We start from the raw sequence: 15,701 nt of genomic DNA on the forward strand, positions 1-15,701 counted from the left end.
CGACAAATGACCTGCACACACCTTAGAATATGCTACAAAGTCACAAGCCATTCACGGCATAATGCATATTTATAGGCGCGGAATTGCAAAATGCTATGCGGCAAATTGAAAGCGAGCGCGCATTCGGATTAAAAATGCCAGTGAGCGAAAAAGAAATAAATAAATTCGCGGGAGTGCGGTGGGAGGTAATAGAGCACAGATAAACGAACGAAATTGGCGATAAGCGCGCCAAAAGCTGAGCTATGTGTCGTCCGCCATTGGTAGCCACCGAATTCCAGCTGGATTTGTACGGAAATTTAAAATTTTACCACTCCAATGCAAGCAAGCCAGCCGTCCGTGTCGCTTTTGTGACATTGCGTACAACAATTTTCTGCTGCACACCTTAACATTTCTACTTTAGTTATATAAAGATTTAGCATACCATCAGGCGCGTTAGCGCGTAATCCGCAACGGCAACTGTAGATGCAGTTGGTTGGGTGATTGCAGTGCCGCGTAAAACTTTTGCGCCAACTTTTACATTACACAGCGCAACGGATCTTTTTTATTTTGTTTTTTTGCTCTTCCTCCGCTGCTTCTTACACTACCCGCTTGGCTGCGCCTAGCGCGCTACTTGCCCGTTAGCCTGCTTTGTATGCATGCAAATCCAGGTGCGCGCTGTGCATACGCTAAGCTGCGTCTGAAAGTCAAACTTGAGTTGCTTGCATTTCGCTTGCCTCTTTCACTTTCTTTCCACTTATTTGCTTAAGCGTAAGTTTTAAGCGCTTCTATTTTGCTTTTCCGTTCTTTTTTTCTTACTTTTGCATTGTGTAGCACTTTTGCCATGCCGTGTTGCCGTGGCGTTGCGCGCGCTCCGAGTCGAAATAATCGCATTTAAGGCAAGTTTTTGAAAAACTTTGCCAACAACAACAAAAAAATAAAGCGAAGTGCCTGCACTAAGTTATTAAGCGCTGTCCGTAGCGAAATTGTCGGTGTTTGTATGTTGAACGAAATGCAAGTCAGGTAAGCGCCTGCTTTGCCACTATCCATTCGCCAAGCTAAGCATTGACTATTTTCATCCATCGTCAGCAAGATAAATTCACCGAAAGCCTAATAAATTTGCCTGCTTAGCTGATTAAGGCATGAAATAGAGCAGAAGTGCAGCACCAATACTGCCAAACTTTTGCGCGGTATTTCATGGAGCGTGCGGCGCGGAAGAACGGAAGAGCGCTCGCGCATTTAATGCATTTTCGCGTAATTAACAATGTGCGAGTAGCCGCACAAAGCGCACACGGTAAGTGTATTCGTTGCATTATCAAAAGCTGATGTCTACAAACTCACTCTGCGCTCGCTCTACAGCAACGCTTATGCATTGTATTTGTCCGCGCCGCGCGTCCGCCTCGCTTACTTTCCAAATAAATTTCAATTGTGCGCATGAAAATGCCAAATAAACTACAATCAAACGCTGTAATCGCTATGAAAATAATTCCACCCACGCGCACCCTTAAAATAACATAGACGCAGCCAGCGGCTTCACGTTTGCCACCAGCTGTGCGTCGCCGCCACCCAGCCGAAACGCGTTTTAAGTCTCAGACAAATGATCCAAATATAAATTTCAACAAATTGCCAAGAAAATTGCCGCGCTACAGCAGGGTTATGCCACCAGTTACACGGTACGTCCAACGCCGTGTCATTAGAGTGGCTGCCGCGCATAAAATAGCATCAGCAACGAACTTTTCGCAACCGCTTACCTGCCAGCTGCCCACTTAGCTACATACACGCATACACATATATTGCATTTCTATTCCTTGTATTTGTTTTTCCACCTGTTTCAGGAACTCGCCATAAGCTTCAATAGCTGCCTGTCTACTTCGCATGCCGACGGCAGCAGTCAGCATACAGTCCAGTTGCAGGCAACAGCTGTCACCGTCGTCTTCATCGTCTGCTCGAACAAAAGTTCTTAGCGAAAAACTCAATAGTGAGGCCACAGCGTAATTGCTGCGACCCAGCGCGGCTTAAACAGGGTTGATCATATTTTAGGTTAGGTTAGATTACGTTGATCTGGTAGGCCACGCATAGACCAGTTATGGTCCTTAGCGATACCAGATGGACAAACGCACAAGAGATGCTCCACTGTTTCCCTGATATCCCGCTCTTGACACTTCCTGCATTCCTCCCGATCTTGCAGTCTTACCTCATAAGACTTATAGGAGAGTGCCAGTAGATAGTAGTACCGCTTTGCACATGACCTATGCGGTTTTACAACACGGTAGACCTTTCCAGGGCGCTTTGATTTTTTTATCATGCCGATGTCAATCATGTCTTCGGGGTACAGTTGATCATATTTTGATTATTTAAAAAAATAGAGGAAGAAACTCACGTTAATTATTAAACAGGATTAAAAGCTCGATTAGCTTTGGATACGGATAACCAAGTTTTTCAGGAACTCTCATAAGAACTTATTCGAATATCATTAAGGACATCGCATTAAAAGTTTAGGAGCAAGAAACACAACACGATCATCGAACTGGACAGCCGAAAGATTGAATGGATCGCGCCAGCGTTCCGTCTCTTCAATTCGATCTGGTGTCTATGGCATTACTTTAAATATAAGGTGATCTCACTTTCTGAGCTTCTTTGACTCATTGAATTTCCGTTAATAAATATAGCTTCGATCGTAAAATGTTATTACAGAATAAAATTGTTTGCTAATATTTTTTAATATCGCTTAACTTCCTTCAAGCCTTCTGTCATTCCCTTTTACATCGCGGAGTTATCAAATAAGCTTTCTGTCAAGTTAATAATATAATAATATAATAATATAATATATAAAAAAACCGTATGACCCACCCTGTATATTTTAAGACTCTTCACAACTCCTTTTAACAACGTCAACTAGCAACTTTCGCTCACTTTTGTCTGCCACCCCATTATATTGCGGCGAACTCACACCACTTGGCCGCCATTTCATTATTTAAACGTTGGTCGGCGAAAACTTTATAATCTGTTAATTATTTGTCTTTGCCAAGTTGGCGAAATTTTATTGCTTCCTCTTGCTTGCAGTTTTCAAATGCGTTCGCAGACTTTGCGTAGATCTCTCTCTTAATTGTTCATTTCAAGGTGACATTGTGCAATGTTAATTGACAGGAAATCTAAAAATAAATAAATAAAAATAATATTAAAATGTTAATTTTTATGACAACCTAATCAGGGTGCATCAGTGTTGTTGACATCAGTTATAAACTACTGTTATTTTCAATTGTAAGTATTTAAACTATATATTTTAAATATTGACAGTATCAAGGTATAACGATTCTCTAATAGAGGTGACCAGATGTCACCAAATAATAAATAAATTATTTTTTAAGCTCATGATTTGAATCGTATTAAAATTAGTTATGTTAAATATTTCAAAAAGTGACTATTTTTAATTAAAAAACAATAATAACGAAATAAAATAGCTATATTTACTCCCCGACGGGGAATTGAACCCCGGTCTCCCGCGTGACAGGCGGGGATACTGACCACTATACTATCGAGGACGCGCTATTTACACTCGCGCACAAAAAAATAAAAGCATGCTATTCATAGAAGGTTTTAATATCAATATATATTCGATTTTGTTTTAAGGTATCCATATCTGTATTTTGGAAACTACACTCATATTCTGCGGATACAAAAACCTTACAGGGTACATGAGTTAAACCAAAGTGTATTCAACAAAGTAAACCAGGTATATGAGATATCACAATTTTTTACCCGAATGTGACATGTGTGTTGCCATTGATTTAACCCTTACATTTATTCAAAAATTCAAGTTTTGAAATTCAAAAGTAAACAAATTTCAAACCAAAAAAAAATATTTTTTAAATGAATAAAAGAAAATGCCGAATACTTTCTGCTTAGGCAAAACAACTCATGGAAGCAATTTACTAAGGTTTTGTGCTCCAACTGACAAATTGTAAACAATTTTATCAATATATATTATATTGTTAATGTTAAAAAAGACGGGTTAATGTAAACAAATACATGTATTGTTTACTATTTTATTGTCAAAAGCGGGTATGTCAAATACTTAGTTCACTTTGTTGAATACACTTTGAGTTAAACAAATATATTGTCACAACTTCGAATATATATCAGAAAATAATTTTTAAATATAATAATCTTATCGCATATTCATTTAAATATTTGTATTTTCATAGATCAAAACTGTTTTGAAATTCAAATATTTTTTCTAACAACTGTATAAATTTTTATTAAAGAAGTTTTTAAATATCAATCCTCGATAGTATAGTGGTCAGTATCCCCGCCTGTCACGCGGGAGACCGGGGTTCAATTCCCCGTCGGGGAGTAAGTATCTATGACTTATTTTGATACTTTTAAGTGTTTTCTTTTAAATTGTTTTTGTAATATTATTATTATTTTATGTGTGGTTGCAGATAAAATGTGTGATGAGCAGCTAGACGCATTTTTATTTGTTGTTAATAATCTTATTTATTATTTTGTACTGTTGTTGGTTTAATCCGAAAGAACTGAAAATATTATTTTTTCTTCAACATAACCTAATTATAATTTTTAGTAATGCTCTAACACTACTGTAAGCTTTATGGTCTTCCAACAGTCGTTTGTTTTCATCTTGTTCTCCTCATTTGATTGAGATGTTTTTCCAGCGTGTAACTTTTTGAGCATGGTAAGGAGAAAAGAGACGCTGGATTCCAAACTAGTACATAGCTTATTTCTTTCAATTTACCTGTAGTATCACAAGTTAAATGTTTCTCATATTTCATTTTATTCAAACTCAGTTTAGTAAGTCTTTTTTGTATTATGTTCGATAAAATAAAATTAATTTTAATTTTTATGATAAAATAATTTATTTCTTTTTCATATTTCACATTTGATCATTTTATACTTGTTCATAACTATCAAAACAAAAAAATATTTTGAAAAACTAACTTTTCAAAGAATTTTAAAATTGAAATAATTTTCCACACAAATGTAAAACACAAATCCTCGATAGTATAGTGGTCAGTATCCCCGCCTGTCACGCGGGAGACCGGGGTTCAATTCCCCGTCGGGGAGATATAAGTATCTTTTTTATATATTTTTATCAATAGTTTTTTAAATACAATATTCATAATTATTTGGTTTTTACATACTTTTTATTCTAAGTAGCATAATTAAGAAAAACAAGAGATTATTAATGCAAATAATCTAATATATGTACATATATAATTTATCTTAAACAAAAAAATTAAAAAAAATCTTCGTCTTATTCTCCCCGACGGGGAATTGAACCCCGGTCTCCCGCGTGACAGGCGGGGATACTGACCACTATACTATCGAGGATGTTGAATTGTCACTGCATAAAGCTCTACATGAGCAGTCATACCGATTTCAAAATATCAATTTATTGATTTACGAGAAGCCTATGACTGCAGCTTTTGATTAAATAGTTTTTATTAGAGGCGAGTTAACCATTTTGAGTGCTTTTGATAAGAAACTTTATAAATAATAAAATAAAATTATTACAAATTTTGGAAAAATAATTTAATATGCTTAACATATTAATATAATTTTAGTATTTCATTTATTATATTTGTGGTATATTATGATATTATGATATTCAAATATTTTAATATTTTATTTTAAACACTGAACTCATCACATTTAAAATTTCTAATCCCACTAAACAACGCCATTTTAAAACATTAATTGTCTTCTTTTACTGTCTCTCATTATGTGTGAACGAATGACCTTCGCACACTCATTCGCACTATATTCATTCTCTCCCGCACTAAATCATCCACTTAATAAGAATTATAAGAAATATAGGAAAAAATATGGCTGCAATCAACGACCGACCATTTTGTTTAAAAAATTTATTTAAAAACCGTGCAAAAATCGTTCAATCATTTCAGTAAAATACCAGGCAAACAAAAATGCACAGCAAGCATTGCCTCGCATTTCGTTCAGTTGGCGAAGAGCGGCGATAGTAGAGGCTAAACGAAATTCTCAAATGAATGAACTGAGTCAGCGGTATATACGGAGTGTGTCGATATGTATGCATGTGTGCCTATGTAGAAGTATGAGTATGTACATATATACATATGAGAATGTGAGGGCAACAAATATCTACACTCAATAAAATAGTGCTGGCATGTGGCTAATGTCGTCATTTGTTTGGGCATTCTCTCAACAATTTACTAGAAAATGGCTTTTTAATATGGGTGTTGTTCTGTATCCACTTTTGAGCAAATATTTGAAATATTTTCAATTCTTAAAGCTCGCATGCTCTTCTTCAATCTTCTTTAATTTTATTTATATTCATACACAGACGTAGATACTTATAAATTTTTAAATTAACGTCATTCAGCACATCGCATTTTCTCTCCACTTCATATTCGTACACACGTACAGTAGATCGTAAAAGTAAATGTATTGAAGAAAAGTTGTTTTTGAGAAATTATTTTTCGATACAATTTTTTTTCTTTGATATTTTTCGATAAAAAATCATTATTTCGTAGAAATTAAGTTTGTGAAAATAAAAATATAAAAGATAATAATAGTTTGAAAAGTATAATACCGCAGTAGATAGTATATACCCCATATTGGCTTGTAAAATTTCAATTCAATTGTTGATACTCAGTCTCTGAAGGATTGCTGGATGTTCGAGATTTGATAATTTATTAATTTAATTATGTGGATTTTCAACTGTAATTAAAAAATCACAAATTTTTGTTAAAGTGAGTACCGTTTTTTTTAACTGCTATTATAATTTTGTATACATTAAATTTATAAAAAATAGAATAATAAGAGCAGTATTCATTTCTTGTAGAATTTATCTCGATTTTAAAATAGTCTGTATATTTAAAAATTTCATTAATTGTTATTAATTACAGGTATTTTAGGAGAATTTATTTCAACTGAATTTTGCATAATACCGAAAAAATAGTATTTTAAACTTATCTTTTTCAAAAATCGCATTATAATTAAAATTCACTACGCATTTCATATAACACACTTGGGCGTTTGTTTTTGCGCCACAGTGTACATGTGCGATTCACCTTGTCATAGTGAATTCTCATATAAATATGTCGCTTTCGGCATTTTCACTGTTGCTCTCGCCGTAAATACTACACGTATCGTATGTTTGTATGTGAGTAAATATCTCTATGGTTGATCGTATCCACAGTTAACATTCCCTGGCACGCGATCGAAATGAATTTCGTATTTGTGTCTTTGTGTATTTGTCACAACTGCCGAACATTTTACCTACAACAATGCGATATTCACGCTTAATGTTTCCCCGCTATTTGTATTACTGTTGGCTCTTGCTATAATGCCTTACAAAGTACACACGATTGCAATTCTCCAAAGCACACAGCTGCCAATGGCGAAATTGCTGCTTAAATTTTCTGTTTGCCTAATAACGACGTGGATCAATTTATCGATTTCACGTTTTACGAATCATGATCATCAACTGGCTCACGATCAACAGCATGTGGTGGGCTATTTTTGTGTTATTGTTAAGTAGTATAGACAGCTCTTATCGTCGACAGTTAAACGTGTGATTTGTATAATAACAATCGAGCGGAAATATTGTAGAATGAGCTAGCGATTATTATAATGGAGTGATTTCACCGAAATTTGTGAGGTTTGTAAATTTATAGTTGAGATATTATGTGAAATTAAAGAAAACAAGAAAAATTAAGTTACACGAGATTGTTATATACTAGCTTGGAGACTATTTAATATTGTCAGTATGTATGATTTCTTCGACTCGTTTATTTCTCGCACTTTTCGACAAAATATCATCACTCCAAGCACTTTTCACCAACACCAAACTGCTCGCTAAGAATCGCCGCCACACCAACTACACAATTGTTGTGCGGCGATCCCTTTTAGCGCGGTTCGAATATTGCTTTAATGCTGAGGGAGTATACATATCTCTACTAGCAGAGCAAGGTTTCGACCTCGGACCTCTGGGTTATGGGCCCAGCACGCTTCCACTGCGCCACTCTGCTCACTATTTTTCAATATCACCGAATTTATTTTTTACAAGTGATAAATGTATATATTTTAAATTTTGTGTTCAGTTTCCTAAAATGCGTTATATATATATATATATACGATATTACGTTAGTTAAGTTGTCCAAAGAATATTATATTACATTGTAGTTTTCAAATGAGAGTATTTGAGTAAATGAAAGGTTAACGGTTATGAGTTGCTGTCTTTTGTGATCTTCTTTTAAGTTTTAGATACAAAATGTTATATTTTTTAAACTTTCATTAGAGATGTATATGAGTTTTCGAATTTATTTACCACCCTGTATTTAAATGTGACATTTGGCAGCAACATTAACGCAGCAGAGTGGCGCAGTGGAAGCGTGCTGGGCCCATAACCCAGAGGTCCGAGGATCGAAACCTTGCTCTGCTATTAAGCGTTGGTAAACTAACTTTTTTTTTCAATTTTGGCACGATTAATAATTTATAAAGCAGAAAATTTCTAAATCCAGGTTATCACTTATGTCTTAATCGTTCAAATTTGTGATATAATGATATGAATTTCCTACATGCCTGTTTAGCTTTTTATTAGTGCCTGTTTAGCTTTTATCTTCGCATAGAATCACTTAATTAAATCCATTATTTCCTCAAACAATCTGTAAACATATATTTTTAGCTATAAAATTAACATTTTTATAGTACTGCATTTGCATTTTTCCTTTGTTTCCATTAATCTTGAGTATTCCTTACTCTTTGTGTCACCCTGTTATTTATATACGTATTGTTTCAGGCATTCAGTTTCATTATTTTTATTTTCAAGAAATCGACATGCTTCGGCTGTGTTCGTCTAAAGCATTTGACAAGTATTAGAGGTAAGCAGAGTGGCGCAGTGGAAGCGTGCTGGGCCCATAACCCAGAGGTCCGAGGATCGAAACCTTGCTCTGCTATCCTAGTTGTGTTTCATTTTTTTTATAATTTCTTTTTAAGCATGTTTTATATGCATACATATTTGCATATGTAAATATATATTCATATGCATGTATGTATATAATATTAACAATATATAATTTTTTGCTTGCTTTTGATGATATTACGCGATAGTCTACACTCAATATTATAACATCACAAAATATTTGGAATAATTGTAATTGCTTTAACATGCACTATACACAAACAAAAATATGCAAGCATGCACATAACTTGCATTCCTTCAAACAGAACATGTTTAGACTTGTAGGGAAAAACAGTACAGGCAGAGCAGCGCAGCGCAGCCCAATTGTCAAACGAAGAAAAATTATTGCAGTAGAAATTATCGCATAATTTGAAATCAAAGCGGAAAAGAGAATTTCAAGTGGGCTAAAAAAATCACAATCAATGATGCAGCAGAAGTAACAACAAAAACTAAATACAAGCTGAATCCGCTGGAAACTAGTGAAGTACACATGCAGTTGCCGTGTCGAAGCAAGCAAGGCGCACGGATAAGAGCAGAACAGACGTGTTTAAAAAATTCAATAAAATTGTGTAGCAACGAAAGAAGTCAAGATCGAAGGAAGGAAATTGTCAGCATAGCCGTTAGTACTAGTGGAATAACAACAAAAATGTATAAATATTAACAAGTCGAAATGCAATGTCGTTGCTGTTACACTCGATACTTTTTCTTTGCTGCTGTATTGCTAGCTGATGCATGCGCGTCACTCATTGTTGTTATTATTGTTACATTGCGACAGCACTTCGTCTCAATCACAGGATAATCGTTGAAAAATCGCAAATGAAATAAACAAGTAGAACAACAATAAGCAAAAATGTTAACGAAACTACATACATAAGTACAGTTGTGTAGCATTGTGAGCTGACAAGAAGCTGTGCAATGAAAGTGAATTGTGGGATTGTGACAAATAAAAAGCAACAAGAAATACCGTCAAGTTAAAGAAAAAGTCAAAAAGTGGAAATATTGCATAGACAGAAAAAGATTTGAGTGGGATGTCATGTTTGTAGGAGGCAAATACGAATGACGATTGTTGTTGTTAGGCTCAGACTGTTTCGTTGCTATTGTTGCAATAAGATTGCCTGGGGGCTTTCAATTGCTTCAAATTAAATCAAATTTTTGATTTGTAACATTCGGAGGCGTGTAATATGACTATCATTTATTTACGTTTTCCATTCGGTGTCCTCGATCAAAGTAATAAAGAGAGTAGGAGAAAACGAGACGAGTTGCATTTATAGAAATAAATAATAATTGCATTGCACGTGAGCTTTGACTGACGTAACACCATTAATGATTCCAGCCCTGAGATCTGAGGGGTAAAATCTCCTTATAAATATATTTGATGTGGAAGATATTATCAATACATATTAACAAATCGCAAATGGAGGTTCTAGATAAGGTCGAGGTAATCGTTAAAATGTCACAAAAAGAAGGGTGACCCAGAAGAACAATGGACATCATTAGCACCTAAATGTAATGGAGGAGGAGTTCAATAATCGTGTTCTATTCTACAACCAACACGTGGACATAAGCACAGAGAGTTTATTTCACATCGGAGAATGAAGGCCTTACCATCTGTAATATAAAAGAGATATTTTTCAATATTCTTCTATGGATGTGCGTTTGGAGCATGACTGTTTTAAGAATCGGATGAGCAACAGAAGGAATATTTGGTTCCACGGTCTCGAATCGACATCAGTCGATCAGTCTTTGCTATTTAATATAAGGCAGCGAGGCAAATGCCCCTGGTGGTAAGGAAAGTTACATTCAGCGAACTCGAATCATGACTATCTTATCCGTGAAGAGAGTCCTAACATCAGATCTTGGATCTTCTGTTGGGGCATACGAGAGAAATATAAAAGTTATTAATAAAATTCAAAAGTGGTATATTTTTACTTATGGAAGATATTGAATAAAAACAGAATTAGTAGTTCTAAGGACAAGATGCATACAGTTAAACTAACGGCGTCGTAAAAACACATTCACAAGTCCGTTTCTATGACTACTACGTGCTAGAAGTCCTTCCGATTAGTTTTCGAAGCATTCCAAAACGTGGTAACTGCTAGTTTCTGCAAATAAGTCACGTTTCGAATTTATGTGTCGTCTACGCTTTACCGTTAGCCTGCACTCTTCTACTGTTCTTCGTTCTCCAAAAACGCTGCAAGAAATATGACTTTTTTCACTTTTCCTCTGCATGGGCTGCACGGAGTCACCACATAATTGTATTGTCATTCATACGTTTGTTCGTTGAAAGGGATTTGTATGCTTCTAGTATGCTTTTACCTCGTGAGGTATTTTGAATGCAGCAGCAGATAAGCAAATTGAACACTCATTGAAGCGTTGAACGTTGTGCACAGTGAGGGAATAAGACAAACCGAGAGAGCTACCAACACATACAGACACATATATGTACATACAAATGTGCCACGAAGAAAGGACGAGCAAATCGTGCCTCGATTGGGAAAGCCATAAAACTCCCAGAAGCTTCGCTGCTAATGTAGTGCTGGTAAGCAGCTAGCAAGGAACGTGTAACTACACATATTTTTGTTGTTATTTTTGGTTTTGTGCAACTAGCTGTTGTTAGCTGGCATTAGTAGTAATGGAATGGATTTTCGATTGGATTGGATTTTTGGCATAACCAACCAGAGACTCTACACTGGCTGGTGAAGGACGAAAACTTGAAGAACCGGTTGTCGTCCATCGAAGGAACGTTGGCTGCCGCATACCAGGCAGTCAGTGAAGCAGTGTAGCCAACAAGCATGCAGCCGCCGAGCGGCAAGCAACAATGCAAAGCAACCATCCATCCAGTCAACATTGGTTGTACTCTGCGGCGGCTGCTGATGCCCGTGGTTTTTGTTGTCTGCTTATTTGCCTGTATTGTCTTGAAGCGTTTTCACTACTTAGCTCTACTACTTTGCATTCTTCATGTACCAGTTGGTATTTATAAGTACGGCTGTGTATTCTCACAACATTTGCATTGCATTGTACTTCATTATTGTGCTTTTGTCAACTTGTCAAGCCCTCTCGTTCATAAGTTTTTATACTCTTGCCACAAGCTGCACTGTGTATAATAGGTTTGTTCTTCAATGGTCGTTTCAAAGGCCCAGCGTGTTTATAGTCTAGAAGTTATAGATATCTGACTATAACTGTTCAAGGCCTCATGTATCGAAAGTGAGGACCTTAGTGTCTCTGATTCACTTTATACCAAAAATATCAGTCAATCTGAAAACTATGTTTTGTTGAAGTTTGAAGGGCAAATAGGACATATGGGGATCTCCAGTTTACAACCCCAAAATAAAGTCCTCTCTCGACGAACCAAAATCAAACTCTACAAGTTTTTAGCTTGACCTCGCGTGACCCTTAGCTAGATTTCCTTAATATCGGTCAATTTGTGAGATATTTTAATGAAATGTAGATGAAGATATTTCTTGATATTTGTGATACTAATATGCCAAAAATTAGTAAAAATGGGTCAATACTAGCCTACATATATAATATCTATTGTAGTGATTTGCGTTAGTTGAAAATATTTATTTTACTTTGTGCCTCTTAAATTGTGATAATGTAAATTTTTCGGATGCACCCGAACTTAACACTACCTTACTTGCTGTTTCCATTATGTGTCTTCCTAATTATTTGCGCTTGTTCCCATTCATATTTTTTTTCAATGCCACCATCGCTTGTATTTATCGGGCTTTGCCAGAATTTTATTTTTCTCTGTTGAGTAGCGAGATTTTCAAAAATTGTTGTTTTACACTTGCTTTTTGCTCAAGGCTATTGCGCTGGCATCACTTTGCAATACAATTACAGTTATTGCATTCAGCACTCATTGTTGTTGTTTTTGTCATTGGCTGTAGTCTCTTGCTGTCGCCTGTGTGTTTTTGCACTTAATTAATGTAATTATTGGTAATTTGTTAACTATATTCACAGCTTCGAGTGCAAATAAACTCGATTGCATTTGTAACGGTTTGTCACTATATTTTCTGCTTATTTGTTCTTGTTTGCATTTGTAATGATTCTTTCGTTTCGATTGTTTTGTTTGCCAGGAAGGAACTATGCAATTTGTATGATTATCCGGAAATTATATTAGGATATTAGTAGGGATTAATAAAAGAGCGTATTGTAGCAGCATTATTCTTTTCGAAAGCTTTCATTACTAAAAAGGATAAATAAATTTATTTTGAGTTATTTTTTGAGACACTGGAGTCTGTTTCTGTTCATGGCTAAAGAGAGATTCTTCTCGGGGTTCTAGGAATCCATTGTTACTATGGAATTGTGGGTCAATCTCCATGCACTCCCATAAAAAAACCAAGGAGATCACTTTAAATCGTAGAATCTACCATTTGTTGGTTGAATATAATCGAAGTGCGTTATAGAGTCATGTGATCCATTCATTGGGCATCTCAATGCCAGAAAATATTTTAAATTGTTTCCAATGTGTGTTAAAATAAAGGTGTTGTGTTCAGTTATGAGCTTTATGCTTTGCTTTTGTAATGTTTCGATTTTCAAGCTTAAAGCGATCACCTCCAGTTTACATCTCTTAGTTCCGTAATAAATGTTCCGCTTTCTTTAAGCTTAAAGCTCTCAAGTCCAGAATGGGTCTCTTAATTCTGTTAAGAACTTTATGTTGTCCGTAAGCTTAAAGCTTTAACCTCCAGATAGGATTACTAAGTTCCGTTATGAGCTTTAAGCTTACTTAATTTTAAAGCTTTCACCTACAGGATTTAATTCTGTTATAAGCTTTACGCATTTTAAGCTTAAAAATTATAGCTCCTGAATGGATCTCTTATCTCACGCATGAGCCTTACTGCTTCTTCAAGATTTAAGCTTTTGCTTCACAATCCTGCAACTCAGAGTTCAATCTCGAAAGCTTCATTTGTTCCTTGGAGTGACCAATAACTGAGATAAGGTTTTTTCAAACAATTTTCACTGCATCTTGCTCGTAGTAACCCTGCAGTGCCAACTTTAAACAACATCAGCTACAATAGAACGCCAATTACCTGCGTGCATCCAGTCATTATTCAGCTAATCCAAATGTTACTGGATTGGATACAAAGCTGTATGCTATCAAGCAGCGGCAGCGATGCCAGTGGAGTCTCTACATATGTATATGTTCGTAATGTATATATATATATATATATATATATAAGCTAGTGTCACAATGCAATTGACCGAGTGTGCTAAATGAATGGCTGAAACTGCATTGAATGAGAAGGAGTGAATGAATTGAAGGCTAATTCGGCTAAGCGCCGCCGTCGAGTTCAAAGTCAAAAAGCGGCTACGAAAACAACAAAGTTAAGCAACGTTGGTGCTTTGCCTCCGTTGAGCCCGAAAATCGTTGCATTCCGTACACACAGCCGACCGTCCCGAAGTGGTCGCTGCTCGTCGCCGCCACCTCCACATGTTTCAGGTATAATTAATCTTGTTTAGGTTTTGTTTATAAGGAGTCTATCATAAGCATGTGTGCGAGCCGAGTCACAACGACCGCCACTGAGGGTTCCTAGAATTGTGTGTGTGTTGCAAGTCCCTGACTTTTTAGCCAAAGCGGTCCGTACCAGCTGGAGATTTCATGCTGGGCGAGCAGTTTAATTTGCACAGCAGGACATTTTTTACTGCTCACACACAATCATACATACACTCGCCTCCGCCTCTTCCACTCGCTTTGATCCTGTTAACTCGGCCCGGCTGTCGCTGTTGTTACTCTTGCCATTTTATTGTTTACTTTTGTTGCTATTTTTGATGCATGTTGCTGCTTGTTTTTTTTGGCATTCGAGCTTCCTGAAACTGCTGCGTCATGCCAGTGGTGGCCTCAGGTTTTCCAACTATTAATTTTCCTCAAGGCAAGATTAACGAGTGGATGATTGCCTGAAATTGTCCAAAAAACCTTTGGCAAATAAATTCAAAATGCACACAGACATACTCACACATATGCAGGCTACACACTAAACAGGCTCATTGCTTGACAAAACTTTCTCCGGCCAGTTATTGGCCTGCAACTTTTAGTCGACTAATTCGCCTAACTCCTTGGCGCCTTGAGCAACTTTCGTTCGGCTGCTGTCAGTGAAATTGCAACTTTCACAGTCACATGATATGTCTGAGTGAGTGTGTGTGTTTCCTAACTGTTTTAAGTGAATTTTCCAATTTTTGATTTTGTGCAGTTTTTTGGCATTTCAGTTTTGATTGCTCGGGTTCGGAAGTTTAAGCATTGTAGCTGTGTCTATGCGTTGCAGAAGCTTACGATCTCCGTAGTAGTGCAATTAATTTCATTGTAATAGCCTGTATTTTTTGTCAATGTGCGTCGGCTGGTCATCAGACTTCTTCGGATTTAGGCCAATTAGTTAGCCCTAAGCCAACTGCAGCATTCAATGAATTTAAGTTTAAAGCTTTCAGGCGCTTACTACCTTTTCTTGAAAAGTTATGGGTTGAACAGCCTAAAACTATTCGTCCGTTAGTTTTCTGGATATTTATACTCTCGCAACAAAAGTTTCTAAAGAGAGTATTATAGTTTTGTTCACATAACGGTTGTTTGTAACACCCAAAACTAAACGAGTTAGATATAGGGTTATATATACCAAAGTGATCAGGGTGAAGAGTGGAGTCTAAATCCAAATGTATGTCTGTCCGTCCGTCCGTCCGTCTGTGCAAGCTGTAACTTGAGTAAAAATTAAGATATCTTAATGAAACTGGGCACAAATATTCCTTGGGACCATAGGAAGGTTGCTTTCGAAAATGA

The 15,701-nt window shown here is 36.2% G+C and overlaps 6 non-coding genes across 6 annotated transcripts; 4 read left to right on the top strand and 2 right to left on the bottom strand.

Moving 5' to 3' along the window:
* Positions 1–3,446: 3,446 nt before the first annotated feature.
* On the bottom strand, positions 3,447–3,518 carry Trnad-guc (transfer RNA aspartic acid (anticodon GUC)). The gene has a single exon. It is a non-coding gene; the product is annotated as a tRNA-Asp (tRNA).
* A 740-nt stretch (positions 3,519–4,258) lies between these two features.
* On the top strand, positions 4,259–4,330 carry Trnad-guc (transfer RNA aspartic acid (anticodon GUC)). The gene has a single exon. It is a non-coding gene; the product is annotated as a tRNA-Asp (tRNA).
* Positions 4,331–4,986: 656 nt separating this feature from the next.
* On the top strand, positions 4,987–5,058 carry Trnad-guc (transfer RNA aspartic acid (anticodon GUC)). Its single transcript has one exon. It is a non-coding gene; the product is annotated as a tRNA-Asp (tRNA).
* A 195-nt stretch (positions 5,059–5,253) lies between these two features.
* On the bottom strand, positions 5,254–5,325 carry Trnad-guc (transfer RNA aspartic acid (anticodon GUC)). The gene has a single exon. It is a non-coding gene; the product is annotated as a tRNA-Asp (tRNA).
* Positions 5,326–8,344: 3,019 nt separating this feature from the next.
* Positions 8,345–8,416, top strand: Trnam-cau (transfer RNA methionine (anticodon CAU)). Its single transcript has one exon. It is a non-coding gene; the product is annotated as a tRNA-Met (tRNA).
* A 442-nt stretch (positions 8,417–8,858) lies between these two features.
* On the top strand, positions 8,859–8,930 carry Trnam-cau (transfer RNA methionine (anticodon CAU)). Its single transcript has one exon. It is a non-coding gene; the product is annotated as a tRNA-Met (tRNA).
* Positions 8,931–15,701: the final 6,771 nt, after the last annotated feature.

Source organism: Zeugodacus cucurbitae, chromosome 6 (assembly GCF_028554725.1).
Source record: "Zeugodacus cucurbitae isolate PBARC_wt_2022May chromosome 6, idZeuCucr1.2, whole genome shotgun sequence".
NCBI classification, from domain to species: Eukaryota; Metazoa; Arthropoda; class Insecta; order Diptera; family Tephritidae; genus Zeugodacus; species Zeugodacus cucurbitae.